This window comes from Elephantulus edwardii, unplaced genomic scaffold (genome assembly GCF_000299155.1).
Source record: "Elephantulus edwardii isolate Elephantulus edwardi_28Jun2011 unplaced genomic scaffold, EleEdw1.0 scaffold00050, whole genome shotgun sequence".
NCBI classification, from domain to species: domain Eukaryota; kingdom Metazoa; phylum Chordata; class Mammalia; order Macroscelidea; family Macroscelididae; genus Elephantulus; species Elephantulus edwardii.
Genome location: NW_006399800.1, coordinates 17,491,472 through 17,510,482, shown reverse-complemented (window position 1 = coordinate 17,510,482; position 19,011 = coordinate 17,491,472). Strand labels below are relative to the sequence as shown.

The window sequence follows — 19,011 nt, the reverse complement described above, 5'->3', positions numbered from 1 at the left end:
TCTTCCTCTACTGTGTTTGCAATGACCGTTTGCACTCTTCCTGGATGATACCCTTGATATCCTCCCACAACTTGTCTGGTCTTCGCTTGTTAGTGTTCAAGGCCTCAAACCTGTTCCTGAGATGATTCCGAAATCCAGGTGGGATAGACTCAAAGTCATATTTTGGTTGCTTTGGATTTGGTTTAAAAGAAGGTAAAGGTAAAGTATATTTCAAATTCTGTGTGTGTAAGATCTAGATGTAAAATCAGAAAGCTTAAATTAAAATATATTGAATGCTTATTCGGGAAAATAACACATTATCATTTTATGTGAGTATTAGTTGAGATCAGTGTTGATCTGATCATAATTTTATAGAGCAGATCCATTTCCATAACAATTCTTTACAAATTAGGGAACATTGTTTAAGGTCTGCTTATTAGCATACTCTAGTTTTAAGAAATATTTTGATCCCTGAACAAGGGAGAGAAGAGCAGCTCTCTGAGAAAAGATAAATATACATTTGCTTATTTTCATTCTCTCAGCACAAATGATAGTGAAACTAGAAGCCAAAATTCCAGACCAGTCAGCTTTTCTAACAATGACTCATCTTGGTGAAGCCGAATGCTTTTTCAGTCTGTTTTGAAGAGACATAATCACAGGAGGTTGCAACCACACACAAGAGGAGCAAGTTATCCTGGATCATTGTGAATGAAAGATAATTGTCCCCGTATTGTCTCCTTTAGGTTATGAAAGCATTTATAGACAGATTCTTAGTGTGTATGGCTTTCAGCCTGATCTCCTTCCCAGCAGTTGTGTCCTACCTCTTTTCAGAGATGTCTCTGGTGAGTTACTGATACAATTCAGCTCAAAATCCTCATCTCCAAAGGAAAAGCTGGAAATGAGAAAGAATAAAATGAGGTAAATTGGACCTCTTCATTTCTTACACTAAAAATCTCTGATTCGTTCCAAGATATAATGTATCTTTTAGTGTCAGATCCTGTTCTGGGCTCTCAACAATTATCATTTTCAATACTCCGGAATCTGGAATATTAAACTTTACCTTTAGGTCGGTGATGCTTCTGAGTTTTGCGAGTAGCTGGAATGCTATGGGTTGCTCTAAACATCCAAACTCCACCTCAGAATCTCCAGGAATCTCAATAATCACAGACGTGGAGATGTTCTTGTCTCAGTGATTACTGAAGCTCTTGTCAGACCACAAAACTGGTGATAGGATCCACATTATAGTAACTCAAACACAGTTGGCACTGAGCCAATTCTGACTCAAAATGACCTCATAGGACAAAGTATGTTATTTTTATTTAAATAGCAATTAGTTGTGGAATGCAAGCCTCTTTTTAAACCAATCAAGATCTGGTGGGTGGATCTTTGTGATTAAAAGTCAGTTCAGTTCTGTCTGAAATTCTCTTGTATGGAGCTTCTTGTCTGTAGCAGTTGGATTCTGGAAGGTAAATTGTCTTGCTCTTATTAAGGGAAATCTGAGGAACAGCCAGCTGGCCCACTAACTGGAAAAGATCCATATTTGTTCCCTTTCCAAAGAAAGGTGACCCAAAAGAGTGCAGAAATTATCGAACAATATCATTAATATCACATGCAAGCGAGATTCTGCTGAAAATTATAAAAAAAATATTTGGAACAATATGTCAACAGAGAACTGCCAGATGTACAGGCTGGATTTAGAAGAGGTCATGGTACTAGGGATATTATAGCTAATGTTAGATGGATCTTGGCAAAAGCGAAGAATATCAGAAGAATGTCTATCTGTGCTTCATTGACTATGCAAAGGCTTTTGACTGTGTGGATCACAACAAGCTATGGCTGACTCTGAGAAGAATGAGAATGCCAGAAAATTTGATTGTGCTAATGTGAAACCTGTACTTGGACCAAGAGGCAGTCGTCAGAACAGAGCAAGGAGACACTATATGGTTCAAAATCAAGAAGGGGCTCCATCAGGGATGTATTCTGTCTCTATAACTTTTCAATCTGAATGCAGAAACAGATCATCCGAGATGCTGGGCTGTATGAAGAGGAATGTGGCATCAGGATTGGTGGAAGAGTCATCAACAATCTGCGTTACACAGATGACACAACCCTGTTTGCTGAAACTGAGGAGGACCTGAAGCGCTTGCTGCAGAAGGTCAAGGACTGCAGCCTCCTATATGGATTGAAGCTCGACATCAAGAAAACAAAGATTCTCACCACTGGACCAATTGGCAGCATCAGTATGGATGGTGAAGAGGTTGAGATAGTTAACAGTTTTGGTTTACTTGGATCCACAATTAAGACTCTTGGTAACAGCAGCCAGGAAATCAAGAAACGAATTGCATTGGGAAAGTCAACTGACAGGGACCTCTCAAGAGTACTGAAGGGCAACGATGTCAGGCTGGAGACTATGGTGTGCTTGATCCAGGCTATAGTCTTTGCAATTACGAGCTATGCATCAGAGAGTTGGACCATGAATAGGGATGATAGGAAGAGAATTGATGCCTTTGAGCTGTAGTGCTAGAGAAAAGTTTTGAATATACCATGACTGCTAGGAGAACAAACAGTTTTGTCTTGGAGAAGGTGAAGCCGGAATGTTCCTTGGAGTCAAGGATTCTGAAGCTTCATCTGACTTACTTTGTGCATGTTGCAAGGAGGGACTGGTCCTAGGAGAGGAACATCATGTTTGGTAAAGTGGAGGGACGGCACAGGCGAGGAAGACCCTCGATGAGATGGATCGATTCCGTGACTGGAGTGGTAGTAATAAGTGTGTTTGAGATGGCTAGGTTGACACAGGATAGAATGGTGTTTAGAGCTCTTGTACATAGGGTCGCTATGCGTTGCAAATGACTCGATGGCACATAACAAAAACAACAACAACAACAACTTATTAAGGGTTACTCATTATGGATAGATTTTAGTAGTTGTTGTGTACTGTCAAGTCATAATCAATCCATAGTTGACTGTCCCATGGGTTTTCAGAAGCACCTAATCACATGGGAGGAGATTGCCCATCTTCTCCTGTGAAACAGCTGGTGTATTCGAACCACGTGTTTTAGGGATTGCAATGCAGCTTCTTGTCACAAGACCACCGGAACTCCCAGACTAAGAAAGACTAGAAAATAGGACTGGCCATCCACTTCTTAAATAACAGGCCTTTTAAAACCTTATGAACAATAGAGGAATGAAGAGAGTTACAGTAGAGTAGTAATAGAGCCAAAATTAGAAATTAGTTGAAATCAAGAAAGACAGTGACAAACATTGTTTAATAATAGGAACATTGCAGAATGGGAATCCCAAAATACTTGATTGTGGTCATGTGATTATCTTTACTTGCACCACAAGGCAAGGAAATACTGAATGGTTTGAAATTAGGAAAGTGTGTCAGGGATGCACCCTGTCTCCCTAACTTTTAAATATGATGCAGAACAGATCATTTGGGAGGTTGGACTTTAAGAGAGGGAGTTGGTATCAAGATTGGAAGAAGACTCCTCAACAACCCATATTATGCTGATGATATAACCTTGCTTGCCGAAACTGAGGAAGACCTGAAGCATTTGCTGCAGAAGGCCAAGGACTATAGTGTTCAATGTGGATTGAACCTCAACATCAAGAAGTAAAAAAATTCTTACCCCTGGGCCAATTGGCAGCATCATTATGGATGGAGAAGAGATAGAAGTTGATAACAATTTCAATTTGCTCAATTGGCACCAACAGTCAGGAACTCAAAAGACATATTGTATTGGGGAAGTCTGCTGTCAGGGACCAGTCCAAAGTGCTAAAAAAACAGTGATGTCAGGCTAGAGACTAAGGTTCATATGATCCATACCATGGTCTTTGCAATTACTTGCAATACATCAGAGAGCTGGACAATGACTAAAGATGACAGAAGAAAAAAGAAAAAAAATGCCTTTGAGTTGTGGTGAGTTATGTACTACCAGGGGAACAAATTGTTCTGTCTTACAGAGGGTGAAACCAAGTTTCTTCTTGGAGGCTAGGATTTTGAAGTTCTGTTTCACATACTTTGGGCACATGGCCAGGAAGGACAAGTCTGTGGAGAAGTACATTGTCTTTGGGAATGTGGAGGAAAAGCACAGGAGAGGAAAACCTCAGATGGGATGGATTGACATGGTAACTGGGGAAATAGAGTTAAGTGTGTCAGAGTCAGTGAGATTGGCTCAGGATAGGAGAGAGTTCAGAACTATTGTAGATAGTGTCACTATGAGTCACAGATGAGTTGAAGGCACACAATTGTCTCTTGATCTAGGTACAGATTTTGCACAAGCACAATTAAATATTATTGGACTCCCATTCTACTCAATGTTAGCTATAATCTGTTATGATTCACACAATCAAATGCCTTTGCATGGTCAATAAAGTACACAGAGATATTCTTCTGGTCTTCTTTAATTTCAGCCATTCTGACATCAGCAGTGATATCCTTGGTGCCACAGCCTCTTCTAAATCTAGCCTGAATTTCCAAAAGTTCTCTTTCTAGATATTCTCTTCAGTATTTGCTAAGGAGCTTCAGTAATATTTTGCTTGTATGCAATATGTGGTGTCATGACTTTGAAAAACAATATTTTAATGAAAGTTTACCAAGAACTTGGATTTCCATTGATTCATTGTTACACATTTTCCTCCCTCCCCTCCACCCCAGTCCACTTTGCTATGCACCTGTTATTCAGGACTGTTGTCATGCAAATAATACCTAATCATATGTTTCTAAAAAAAATTTAAAAAAGAAAAAGAATGATCTTTCCGTATGTGAGTTTTTATTAGCTCATATTGCTATGGAAAATTGTCATCTTCTATTGCTTCTCTTTCTCTGTAAAATTATATATGTTGTGGTTGTTGTTGTTATGAGCTGTCGAGTCATTTGCGACTCATAGTGACCCTATGTAGAACAGCCCTAAACACCCTTTTACCCTGTGCCAACCTCACTGTCTCAAACATATTCATTCCCACCACTCCACTCACAGAATCTATCCATCTCATCGAGGGTCTTCCTCTCCTGCGCCATCCCTCCACTCTCCCAAACAGGATGTCCCTCTCCAAGGACCAGTCACTCCTTGCAACATGCCCAAAATATGTCAGACAAATCTTCAGAATCCTTGACTCCAGGGAACATTCTGGCTTCACCCTCTCCAGGACAAAACTGTTTGTTCCCCCAGCAGTCCATGTATATTCAACACTCTTCTCCAGCACCACAACTCAAAGGCATCAATTATCTTTCCATCATCCCTACTGTCCAACTCTCTGATGCATAGCATGGAATTGCAAAGACCATAGCCTGGATCAGGGGACCTTAGTCTCCATCCTGATGTCGTTGCTCTTCAGTATTCTTGAGAGGTCCCTGACAGTCGACTTTCCCAATGCAATTTTTCTCCTGATTTCCTGGCTGCTGTTACCAAGAGCAAGGCTGTGGAGCCAAGTAAACTAAAACTGTTAACTATCTCAAGCTCTTTACCGTCCATACTGATGCTGCCAATTGGCCCAGTGGTGAGAATCTTTGTTTTCTTGATGTTGAGCTTCAATCCATATAGGAGGCTGCAGTACTTGACCCTCTGCAGCAGGCGCTTCAGGTCCTCCTCTGTTTCTACAAGCAGGGTTGTGTCATCTGCATAACACAGGTTGTTGATGACTCTTCCACCAATCCTAACGCCACATTCCTCCTTGTACAACCCAGGATCTTGGATGATCTGTTCTGCATACAGATGAAAAAGGTATGGAAACAGACTACATCCCTGATGGACCCCCTTTTTAATTTTGAACCGTGTAGTGCCTCCTTGCTTTGTTCTGACGACTGCCTCTTGGACAAGTACAGGTTTCACATAAGCACAATCAAATGTTCTGGGATTCTCATTCTTCTCAGAGTCACCCATAGCTTATTGTGATCCACACAGTCAAAAGCCTTTGCATAGTCAATGAAGCACAGATAGACATTCTTCTGGTATTCTCTGCATAATGCGGGTTATTGCTGAGTCTCCCTCTGATCCTGATGCTACATTCCTCCTTATAGAGTCTAGCTTCTGAAATCATTTGCTACACATACAGTTTTAATGGATATAGAGAAAGAACACAACCCTAATGCACTCCCTTCTTAATTTTAAAATATGTAGTGTTCTCTTGCTTTGCTCACACAGCAGTCTTCTGGTCCAGGTATAGGTTTTTCATGAGCACAAAGAAGCGCTTTACACACCCATTCTGCTTAAAGTCAGCCATAACTTGTTATGATCCACATAGTCAAATGTCTTTGTATGGAAGCACAAATAGGAATTAATCTGGTATTCTTTACTTTTAGCCATGTTCCATCTAACATGAGCAAGGATACTCCTACGGTGTCTTCTAAATCCTACTTGAACTTCTTGTAGTTCCCTATCTATGTACGGTCTACTAATCTTAGCAGAACAAATTATAGAAGTATAATATTAATGTTGTTGTTGTTATGTGCTGTCGAGTCGTTTGCGACTCATAGTAACCCTATGCACAACAGCCCTAAACCCTGCTTTATCCTGCGCCAACCGCACTGCCTCTGACACACCCATCCTGATTACCCCAGTCGCCGAATCAATCCATCTCATAGAGGGTCTTCCCCTCCTGCGCCGTCCCTCCACCCTCCCAAGCATGATGTCCCTCTCCAAGGACCCGTCCCTCCTGGCAACATGTCCAAAGTATGTCAGACAAAGCCCCAGAATCCTTGCCTCCAGGGAGTAGCTTGGTTTAATCCTCTCCAAGATGAATCTGTTTGTTTTCCTAGCAGTCCATGGTACATTCAGTACTCTTCTCCGGCACCACAGCTCAAAGGCATCAACTCTCCTTCTGTCCTCCCTAGTCATTGTCCAACTCTCTGATGCATAACAAGCAATTGTAAAGACCATGGCCTGTATCAGGCACACCTTAGTCTCCAGAGAGACACCGTTGTTCCTGAGTACTTTAGAGAGGTCCCTAACAGCAGACTTTCCCATCGCGATACGCTTTTTGATTTCCTGACTGCTGGTGCCAAGAGTGTTGACTGTGGAGCCGAGCAAACTGAAGCTGTGAACAATCTCAGTCTCTTCACCATCCATCCTGATGCTGCCAATTGGTCCAGTGGTGAGAATCTTTGTCTTCTTGACATAATATTAATGATATTGTTAAATAATTTTCACCTTCTGTTGGATCAATCACCTTTCTTTGAAATGGGAACAAATGTGATTCTCTTCCACTCACGATATCCCTTAAAAGTTTAAGAATATAGAAAATATATACTATAGAATATAAAAGTACTCTTTTAAACAAAGAGTTTTGAAACATGAGACTATGAGTACAAAAATACTCATTTAAACATAGAGATTTGAAGTATACAACTGTATAGGGGATGTTAAGACACATGACAAGGACTCAAGAGTGGCTTCTATGAATATAGAGTAACCTCTGGCCAACAACCAGTAAGAAAATGAAAAATTTACTCATAGAGTTGCAAGGGATCAAATTATAAGTCTAGAAGATGAGTAACCAGATCTAACTAATAAATCTTTTCTTTAAGAAATAGAGATAAGGTGAGCTCTGGTGGCCTAGTGGCAGGAAACTGCACTGCAATCCCAGAGGTGCACTGTTCAAATCCACCAGATGCTCTGCTGAAGAAGGAGGAACAATCGCCTCCTGTACCTGTCAGATCCAATTTGATGGTACACACATTAAAAAAAAGAAAAGAAAAGAAAGAAAGAAAGATAAATAGTGACAAAGTCTAGAAAAATAATAAGCAAGACTTCTAAATCTACTTTTCTGTTCCTACCCAGTAACTTTCCCATATTATTGTTGTTGATTGCCTTTGAGTCGAGCATGACTCATAGCGACTCTATGAACAAAAATCCCGTAGCCCCTCTGCAACTATCAACATTTATCAAAGTTTATAGAGTTTCTGGAAGAATGTTGTTTAGGAAGTGGATCCAATTCCTGCTTCTAAAATTCTAAAATCTTCCCATATTAGGTGACTCACTCATCCACCCACTCACTCACTCACTGGCTCACTTACTCTCTCTCTCACTCACTCACTCACTCAGTCATGCTATTGAATTAGTTGTGACTCATATAAATTGTATGTCAGGTTTCCAAGGCTTTAAATTCTAATGGGAAGAGACTGTCCATCGTTATTAATTACAGAAATTAGTGAATCTGAACCACAGAAGACACTTGACCTTTAAGGTGATGGTGCAACTTTCCATGGATTATGTCAGTAGGAACATGCAACTTATAATGGTAGTTGAGTTAGAGAATCCTAATAGATACTCTGGGCATGTGGCCAGGAGGTACTGGTCCTTGGGGAAGAACATCGTAATATTCAGAAGGCTGGAGCAATATCGTAGGAGACAAAGACCCCGAATAGATGGATTGATACAGTAACTGGGGCAATGAGGGTTAGTGTATCGGAGCCAGTGAGACTGGCTCAAGACAGGGCAGACTTCAGAGCTGTTGTATATAGGGACACTATGAGTTGCAGGCAACTCAATGGTACATAACAACAGTAGATAACATTCATTCTCATAGAGTATCATAATAAATATAGCACCTCAGCTGTGATTTCAAAAGATCATATGGTCATTCTATCAGATTAGAAGCTTATCAGGGTTGATGTATATGAGACAGTCAGTAACTTCTATAGTCATGAGTCTGTTGCTACACTTCCTTTGCTATAAAGTTGTATCCTTAGAATGTTATACAGTAATCTGCATTATGAATCAAAAATCTGTACTTATGTAGACCCTGTGGATAAGACAAGTTCATATACAGAATATGGGTCAATTTAGTTAAAATGAATTCCCGACTCTGTTGTTATGTGCCGTTTATTCACCTGTGACTCATAGTGACCCCATATACAACAACCCAGAACCCTGCCCTATCCTGAGCCATCCTTCTTTTCTTTGACACACTTACCCACATTACCCCAGTCACTGAAGCAATCCATTTCACCATATGTCTTCCTCTCTTTTGCTCTCCCTCCACCCTCCTAAGCAGAATGTTCCTCTCCAAGGACTGGTCCCTCGTTGCAACATGCCCAAAGTATGTCAGACAGTGCTTCAGAATCTTTGCCTCCAAGGATTCCACCTTTCTAGGATGAGCCTGTTTATTCTCCTGGCAGCCCATGAAATATTCAATATTCTTCTCCTGCACCACAACTTAAAGGAAGCAATTTTCCTTCTGTCATCCCTAGTCATTGTCCAACTTCCTGATGCATAGCATGTAATTGCAAAGACCATGGCCTAGGTCAGGAGCACCTTAGTCTCCAAACTTGACATCATTGCTCTTCAGTACTCTGAAGATTTCCCTGACAGCAGACTTACCAAATGTAATTCATCTTTTGATTTCCTGGCTGCTAGTACCAAGACAGGAATTAAAAAGATTCACTTGTGATGAACTTGCCAAGTGACTAATTGGCCTCTTCAAGTCATGGTGTTTCCCTGAGGACTCGACATTTTCTTTGTTACTGTTAGGTTAGACATTTGGTAATGGCAGACACTTCTTAGTGAAAACTGCATGCAGTGTATCTACTTTTGTCACCAAAGTGGCTCCATAAGTGTGCCTGTGGTACAGGTAGTAAAGTGGTCACTGGTGAAAAAAAAATCAGTTGTTCAAGTCATTCTTCATAACTGAAAACAGTTGGTCAGTCTATCACATAGAAAATTCTGGTGATCATTAGCATGTAACGTAAAAATGTTTATCTTTAATAATTGCTTCTATACAACTTTCTTTTTCATTATGTCCTGCTTTCAAGTCAAATGTGATGTAAAAAAGAAACACGTGCTTGGCGCCCCTCCAGCTATTCTTCCCATTTCTCTTTGAGTATAAGAGTCTGCTTCTTTGGTTGCTTGAAGCAGCTACCTTTCAGAATTTAACATCTGGATGCAGAGTCATTTAGAGTAAGAGACAGAGGAAGAAGATGCCACCATTGTCACTGCAAATGACAGCTTTTTAAGGAAATTAGATAAGCCACATCCTTAAAGCAAATGTTCAACTGGAAATGGATCTAATAATATTGAAAGCCTGGAAAATCTGGCCTGCTATGCTTGACTCATTAATGCGGTGGATGGTCCCCATTATTGCACTACTGTAACATCCTTGAAAGAATTAACCATCAAGTCAAACCTTATTTTGTCAGCAAACTTTCCTCACGCCCTGATTGCAGGGGAGACTGAACCAGCTGCCTCATTAAGAGTCTGCCTTTTAAACAAAGGCAATTTTGTCAGACATCAGGAAATAGTTGCACCATTTTACAAACTGAAAAAATGCGGAAGGGAGGAGACATTTGTTTTTTAAATTGACACTGAAAAATACCACCAAGACAGTATAAGAAGGGTACTGGCTGATGGTGGAACTAATTATAGGGGAAACTACACTATGACACAGAAAGATGAAGAGATTCGCTCTCATCACATCTGTGGCCATTGCTATGATAGTAAAATGATTGCAATTTGAGTAAAAATAAGATCCAACAGGTGGAAGTCATTTTTAATGTCTGGCACTCTGTATCTGAAAGGTTCATTCTATCCCATTTATGGAGAATTACACAGGAGAGACTGCTACCAATTGCTGGAAACACTTCTAATCTCTGAAACAAATATTTAGATGACTTCTAACTCTCACTCAGAATGCACTCACTCATTTTTTTAATACAAAATTATCTTTTCTTAAAGTTGTTTTTTTAAAATTTTTTTTGAGGCACTGGAGATTTTTGTTTCAGAATACTTTCACATTTTGACTCCTACATTTGTAGTTTCTAGCAAAAATCTACATTTGCCATTTTTCGGCAAAATGTGGATGATACTAATTAAAAGTAAAAGTAAATATCTTCAAAGTTGTCAAACTCAAATGTTCACAAAAGTAACAGAGTATATAGAAAACTTGGACACAATATCCCTTCCACTCTATCACTGAAACCTTTCCAAATGGGTTAAATATTGCAAAAATAAAATTTCATGGAAAAAAATGGTCCTGGAAAAAGTAGCAAATACAGAAAAAATAGTTTTAGTGAATATAAGTTATTATTGTAGAGAATATTTTCAAAATAGTGAAGGTGTTCATTTTCTAGTAACTAAGCTTTCTATGAAGGTAGTCAATGACAATGTGCTGAAATGAAGTTTATTTAGGTTTAAGAGTCTTTACAGATACACTGTAAAGAGTCAACCTGCCAAAAATTGTATCACAAATATTCAAGAGGAGATTTTGGATTTTGTAGTTTAAAGATTTCAAATATTCTCACTAAACAAAGTTTGTTTCTCTCACAAAAGTGTATTACTATGGATGAACCTTGAAAATATCATGTAGTTTAAAGAAGCCAACCACAAAAGATTGCATATTGTTTTACTTTTCATCCACATTCAGATCTTAGTTGCACATAAAATGATCTGTTTGAGTCACCAGATTTATGCTAAACTTGGAAGATGGGGTTAGGTGTGTTGGAGTCAGTGAGACTCGCTCAGGATAGGGTAGGGTTCAGAGTTGTTATCCATAGGATTGCTATAAGTCACAGATGACTCTACACTACATAAAAACAACAACAACAAACAATAAAACTATGAAATAAACAACTAATATTTAAGGATCACATCTTTAATACATTTCCCAGTAGCTCTGAAATATTGGACATATGTAAATATGCCATAATTAATCGAGAATGAAGGCAAATAGGAAAGTTACTTTCTTTGAAAAAAGTTATGTATTTTACTGTATTTCTGATATTAGAACTAATTCATATGCAATATAGAAATTGTGGAAATATATAATATATAAAGAAAAATAAAAAATTCAATTATTTGAAATCTCAACATCATTAGTAAACTATCAATCTGTTGTTAGGATCCTATTGAATTTCACACTAAGCATATATGTTTCATACACAAAAGAACAATTGATTTTTATTACACATAAATAAAAACGATGAAGAAACTTTTTAGAATCGCTAGAGATATGTGATCAGGTATTTTTGTCATAAAAGGAGTCCAGAGTGAAGACTGCATAGTGGAGTGGACCTGGGGGGAATGATTGTAAAGCAATGAAAGAATTTTTCATTTACTTTTCAAAGACAAGTGTGTAGTGGAAGGGTGGGGTGGGCAGGGAGAAAAGTGCAACAATGAATGAATGGAAGTCCAAAGTCTCTGTAAACTTTTGTTAAAATTAATAATAATAATAAAGAATGATTATTGTTGTTGTTGAGTTGACAGTAGATCTGAACCTTGCCCTATCTTGTGCCAGCTCTATCACCTCTGACACCCTCGAGCCCATTTTTACTAACACTATTTTAATCTATCTCTTCAAGGTTCTTCCTTTCCTTCTCTGACTCTCCATTTTTCAGAGCAAGACATCCTTTTCTAAGGAGTTCTCCTATCAATCTACCCAAAAGAGGTCAGGTGAAGTTTCACATTCTTGCCTCCAAATAATACCCTGAATGCACAATTTCCAAGACACATTTGTTTGAACTTTTGTCATTCCTTGCACTATTTAGCACTCTTTTCCAGCACCACAACTCAAAGATATCAAATCTTCTGTCACCTTTACTCATTGTCCAACTTTCAGGTACATAGCAAGTGACTGAAAAATCATGGTTTGATTCAGACGCATTCTAGTCTTCAAACTGACATCTTTGCTCTTCAGAACTTTGGGGAGATCCCTAAAAGTAGGTTTCCCCAGTGCAATACATCTTTTGATTTCTTGACTTCTCATATCAAGGGTGTTTACTGTGGATCCAAGCAAGATGAGCTCATTGACGATTTCTATCTTTTCTCCATCTGTCATGATATTCTGTATTTGCCTGGCAGTGAGGATGTTTGTTGTGTATTTGCCTGGCAGTGAGGATGTTTGTTTTCTTAATTTCAAGATACAATTCATGTTGAAAGCTATAGTCTTTGATCCCTTGCAACAAGCATTTCAAGTCCTCTTCACTTTTAGCAAACAAGATTGTGCTATCTGCACAATAATTGAGTAATTACTGAGCATAGTGATTGAATAGGTATGGAGAATGGTTACAATCATGACACATACCTTTCTTCATTTTAAACCACGCAATTTATGTCTGTTTAGACAATATCTTCTAAGTCTAGGTATAGTTTTTGCATAAGCACAACTAAGTGTTCTAGGATTTTTATACTTTTGTATGTCAGCCATAATTTGTTATTATCCACATAGTCAACTGCCTTTGCATAGTCAATAAAGCACAAATAGATATCCTGTTGTTCTCTGCTTTCAACCAAGACCCATTTGACACCTATAGTTCACAGTAATTGTAAAGCATTTGTCTTCCTGACTCCTTGATTAGTTTGTGTATTCACATGCACACAGTCTATATAGTTACGAAGCCAGAAATATGACTATTGTCCTTGAGAACTCCTTCTCCTCCATTTATTACCTCTAATCCATCAATAACATCTGCTACTCTTATATTCTTAAAATACCAAGTTTGTCCATTTCTTTCCATTTCAATCATCACCATTCTTGTATGTGCCATTATCTTATTCCACCTGAATTCTGTCAAAGCGTAGTCTCTCCCTGACCCCTAAAACAAAATCTCATACAAATAAAATTATTAATAAAATTATATATCCCATTTTTAAAGGACAAACAACTCACATATTGATGTTGAGTCAGAACTGATGCATGGCTGACCATACAGCAGGGTTTGGGGTGCTATAAATGGCACAAGAGGAAACTGCTCAACTTTCTCCTGCTGAGTTGCTAATTGATTGGAACCTTCAAAGAGCTACTACATTTAGGTTAGCCTTACAACCCATTTGCATTAGCAGTTAAATTCCCTATGAAGCAGGCCACCAAAAACTATATATGAAATTTAGTATGTACTAAAATACACTGAAAATTTCCCATAACTCTAAAGATTAGACCAAGAAAAGTCTCAAATATGATTTTTTTAAAAACATGCTATGGACTCCTTATTGCTTATCCATTGTTTCTTCTTTGAATAGATGTTTTGGAGAATTTGAAGACATCTCAAGATTTTTGTCTGAATCACAGTATATAGGGAGAAAAAAATTGAGAAGAAAATATACACAAACATACATCCATCTGTGATGCTGGAGAAGTTTGTCCTGGAGAGAGTGAAGCCAGGTTGCTCCTTGGAGGCCAAGATTCTGAAGCCTTGTCTGACATATTTTGGACATGTTGAAAGAGGAACCAGTCCTTGGAGAGAGACATAATGCTTGGGAGGAAGAAACTCGATGGGATGGATTAACTCGGTGACTAGCGTGATGGTGGTAGGTGTGTCAGAGACAATAGGATTGGCACAAGATAAAACAGGTTTTAGAGCTGTTGTACACAGGGTCACTCAGAGTCCCAGGTGACTTGATGACACATAACAACAACGACAACAGCAAACATACACAAATACAAACCTTCCATGAATCAACAAAAAACATCCCCCCCCCCAAGAAATGAACAGGCCTTCATTGTGTGGTCTAAGAGGGATGTCAAGTAATCTGATCGTATTCAGGGAGAGTCAAAATAGCATCTGAATTAATAGAAAACTTGACGAGATTTTAGTTAAAGACTGTTGGTAGTTGAGTTCTTTATGACTTTTGTATTTCATTTTTCATATTTTATTGGTTTTCATATAATAATTTTTTCATTCTGTTTCATTCATATATAACGTGTTTTATATTATCTTTCTACATTATGTTTCATACAATTATTCATGTACATTCTGTTTCACATAATTTTTTAGTTTGTTTACAAAGTTTGTACACATTGTTTCACACTATTCTTTTTTTTTTTTCATTTCAATAATTGGCAGAACCATGATGAATGGAGAAGATATTGAGGTTGTTAACAGTTACAGCTTGCTCAGCTCCACAGTCCACACTCTTAACATCAGCAGTCAGGAAATGAAAAGGCAAATTTCATTAAATAAATCTGCTGACAGGAGCCTTTCCAGAGTACTGAGAAGTAATGATGTCAGTTCAGTCTAGAGACAGGTGCACCTGATCCCGGTCATGATCTTCACAATTACTTACTATGTATCAGAGAGCTGAATAATGATGAAGGATGCAGAAGAATTGATGCCTTTGAGTTGTAGTGCTGGGGGGAAAAATCTTGAACACACCATGGACCACCAAGAAAACAAAAAGGTCTCTCTTGGAGAGTATGAAACCAAGTTTCTCCTTGGAGGCTAGGATTTTGAAACTCCGTCTCACATACTTTAGACATGTGGCCGTGAGGGACCAATCCTTGGAGAAGGACATCATGCTCGGAAGGTGGAGGGGCAGAACAGGAGATGTAGACCCCGAATGACATGAATTTATTCAGTAAATAGGGCAATGGGGGTAAATGTATTAGAGTCAGTGAGACTGGCTCAGGACAGTGTAGCCTTCAGAGCTATGTGATATAGGCTCAGTATGAGTCTCAGGCAACTTGACAGCAGATAACAACAAACAACGATTTACTGTCAAATGTCTTCTTTTGAAGCATATTTACTATAAGCATTGTTTCCCTGTCCTTGAATGTCTTCAGGTCCTGTGGAGAAAAGGAAGATTACCATTAGTGGTATATGATGGTCCAACCAATCCTCTGCAGAAAACAGTAAGGGATTCTGAAAGCTGTAAATCTTTGCAAAACAAACACCAACATTCAGTTGTTCCCAGGTCAATAATAATAACAACAATGTCATTCTCTAATCCCAAAGATTAGGGAGCATGGGTGGCCTAGTGGCAAGAAGCTACACTGCAATTCTGAAGGCATGTGGTTCAAATCTCACCTGCTGCTCCTCAGGAGAAAGATGAGGAATCTCCTCCTGTGTGATTAACCACATTTTAAAACCTACCAGAGAGTCAGCTATGGGTCAGTTCTGATTCAGTGGTACACAACAACAACAATCCCATCCCGTGGAAGTAGTTTTCTCTTTCTGCTTCAGAAGCATGAAGGGAAGTAAACCGGCACTTATTAAAAGCATGTACTAGACAGAGTACTAAAGAGTTTAGAGATACCTGAAATCCACAAGAAAAGACAAATATCTGTAACCTCAGTCATTCTGCAAAAGATGAAGAGAAATCTACATTTTGCCATTCTTCTAAAGAGAATTTGTCAAGACAAAGAAACAAGGAAAGAGCTATTACTAAGTGCTGTAGAGTCAGAATTTATTCACAACATGTAACAAAATGAAACCCTGTATTATTCCATACTACTCTTAAAACTTTACTGTATTTAAACCTATTGTTGCAAAAACCACTGTGTGAATTCATCTTGTTAAAAGTCTTCCTATATTTGCTGACCTAAGAGACCAAACCTGATGCCTTTCTAAAGGAATTAACCCTCCTGAAACAGACACAAAATATATAAGCCTAAGTAGAAAAGTTCTACATTCTATATAGAGACCTCAATGCCCTCCTGATTTAAAAAAAAAACAAAAAACACAGCACCTGAAGACAAAGGACAAGTTGCTGAGAATCATGACTAATGATTATGTAGTTCACTAACTGTCAGATTACTTATCTAATGACTTTTGACTTTGTTATCATTGTTGTAGTTATCTGGGATCAAGTTGCCTGCAACTCATAGCAACCCTATGCACAACAGCCCTAAACCCTCCTCTATTCCTTGCCAATCTTATTGTCTCCGACACGCTTATCCCCATTACCCCAGTGATGGAATCAATCCGTCTCACAGAGGGCCTTCCTCTCCTGCACTGTCCATCCACCCACCTAAGCAAGACATCCCTCTCCAAAGACTGGTCCATCTTTGCAACATGTCCAAAGTATGTCAGAATCCTTGCCTCCAAGTAACAGCGTGGCTTCACCCTCTCCAGGCTGAACTTGTTTGTTCTCCTAGGAGTCCATGGTATATTCAATACTTTTCTCCAGCACCACAGCTCAAAGGCATCAACTCTTCTTTAATCATCCCTAGTCATTGTCCAACTCTCTGGAGCATAGCAAATAATGGCAAAGACCATGGCCTGTATCAGGTGCACCTTAGTCTCCAGACTGGCATTGTTGCTCCTCAGTATCTTGGAGAAGTCTCTAACAGCAGACTTTCCCAGTGCAATGCATCTTTTAATTTCCTGGGTGCTGGTATCAGGAGTGTTGATTATAGAGCCAAGCAAACTTAAGCCTTCAACAATCTCAGTTGCTTCACTACCTATCATGATGCTCCCAATTGGCCCAGTGTTGACAATCTTTCTTTTCTTGACATTGAGCTTCAATCCATATTGAAGGCTGCAATCCTTGATCTTCTGCAGCAAGAGCTTCAGATCCTCCTCAGGAAAATTAAATCAAGTTCATAGGAACCAAAATTTAACCTTGAATCTATCCCACCTGAATTTCCAAACCATCTCAGAAACAGGTTTGAGGCTTTGGACATTAGTGAGTGAAGACCAGAAGAGCTGTGAGAGGATATCAAGAATGCAAAGGCAGAGAAGGAAGAAAAGACCAATATGGATGTCAGAAGAAACTCTAAATAGAGTGCCGAGAAGCCAAAGGAAAGGGAAGAAATCAAGATATTGAGTTGAACAGAAGATTTCTGAAGGCAGTGAGGGAAGGCAAAGTAAAGTACTAAATGAAATGTCCAAGAAGCTGGTGCCAGAAAATCAAAAGGGCTCAGCATTTCTTAAGCTCAAGGTATTGAAGAACAAATTCAAACATTGAGTTGCAATACCTAAGGACGCTTTGGGCAGACTATTAATCTTTGGTATAGTTAAATTTTAATTGGATTATCCTCTCAGTATTTCTTAAAAGGATTAAACTGAGGCACTAATTCAGCTTTAAGTTGCAATACTTAAGGGTTTGGCAAAACATTAAATAATCCAGGAAACCTTAGAAAAAGATGCAAGGAGTATATAGAAACACTACCAAAAAGAATTGCGGCAGATACAGAAGAATTTCATGAAACAATGCATGATCAAGAGCTTATGGTGATGAAGGAGGAAGTTCAAGCTGTTTTGAAGGAATTGGCAAAAATAAGGCATCAAGAATTTATGGCAGACCAATTTACATATTTCAATGAACAGACGATGCCCTGGATATGGTTGCCAAGTTAGGCTAAGAAACTGGGAGTACAATCACTTGGCCAACTGACTTGAAGAGATCTATATTTGTTTCCATTAAAAAATAAAAAAAAGTGACATGACAGAGTGTGGGAATTAGTAAACAATATCATTAGTATCACATACAAGCAAGATCATTATGAAAATTATCCAAAAATTATTGGAACAGCACATCAACAGAGAACTGCCAAATGTCCAGCCTGGGTTTAGAAGAGGCCATGCTACTAAGTATATTATAATTAATGTTAGATGGAACTTGGTTATAAGCAAAGAATACCGGAGAATTGTCTACCTGTGTTTTATTGAGTATGCAAAAGTCATTTATGTAGATCACAAAAATTATGAATAACTCTGAGAAGTATGGGAATCACAGAACATTTGATTGTGTTTATGCAAAACCTGTATCTGGAGACAGTCACGAGATCAGAGTAAGGAAACATTGCATGGTTCAAAATCAGGAAGAATGTATGCCAGGGATGTGTTCTGTCTCCATAGCTTTTCAATCCATATGCAGATCATCCAAGAGTCTGGGCTTTATGAGAAGGAGTGTGGCATCGGGATTGAAGGGAGACTGATCAACAATCTGTGTTATGTAGATGACACAATCTTGCTTGTTGAAAACTGAGGAGGACCTAAGACATTTGCTGCAGAAGATCAAGGACTGCAGCCTTCAATATGAATTGAAGCTCAGCATCAAGAAAATGAAAATTCTCACCACTGTGCTGATTAGCAGCATTATGATAGATGGTGAAGAGAATGAGATTGTTAACAGTTACAGTTTGCTTGGCTCCACAATCAACACTCTTGATACTATCATCCAGGAAATAAAAAGATGAAATGCATTAAGTAAATCCGCTGTCAGAGACCTTTCCAGAGTACTGAAGAGCAATGATGCCAGTCTGAAGTCTAAGGTGCACCTGATCTAAGCCATGGTCTTCACAATTACTTGCTATGCATCAGAAATTTGGGTAATTACTAGGGATGATAGTAGGAAAATTGATGCCTCTAAGTTTTGG

General features: G+C 38.7%; 1 pseudogene; it reads left to right on the top strand.

Annotated features, from left to right (window-relative positions):
- Positions 1–19,011, top strand: part of LOC102863759 — a 44,461-nt pseudogene that overhangs the window by 18,478 nt on the left and 6,972 nt on the right.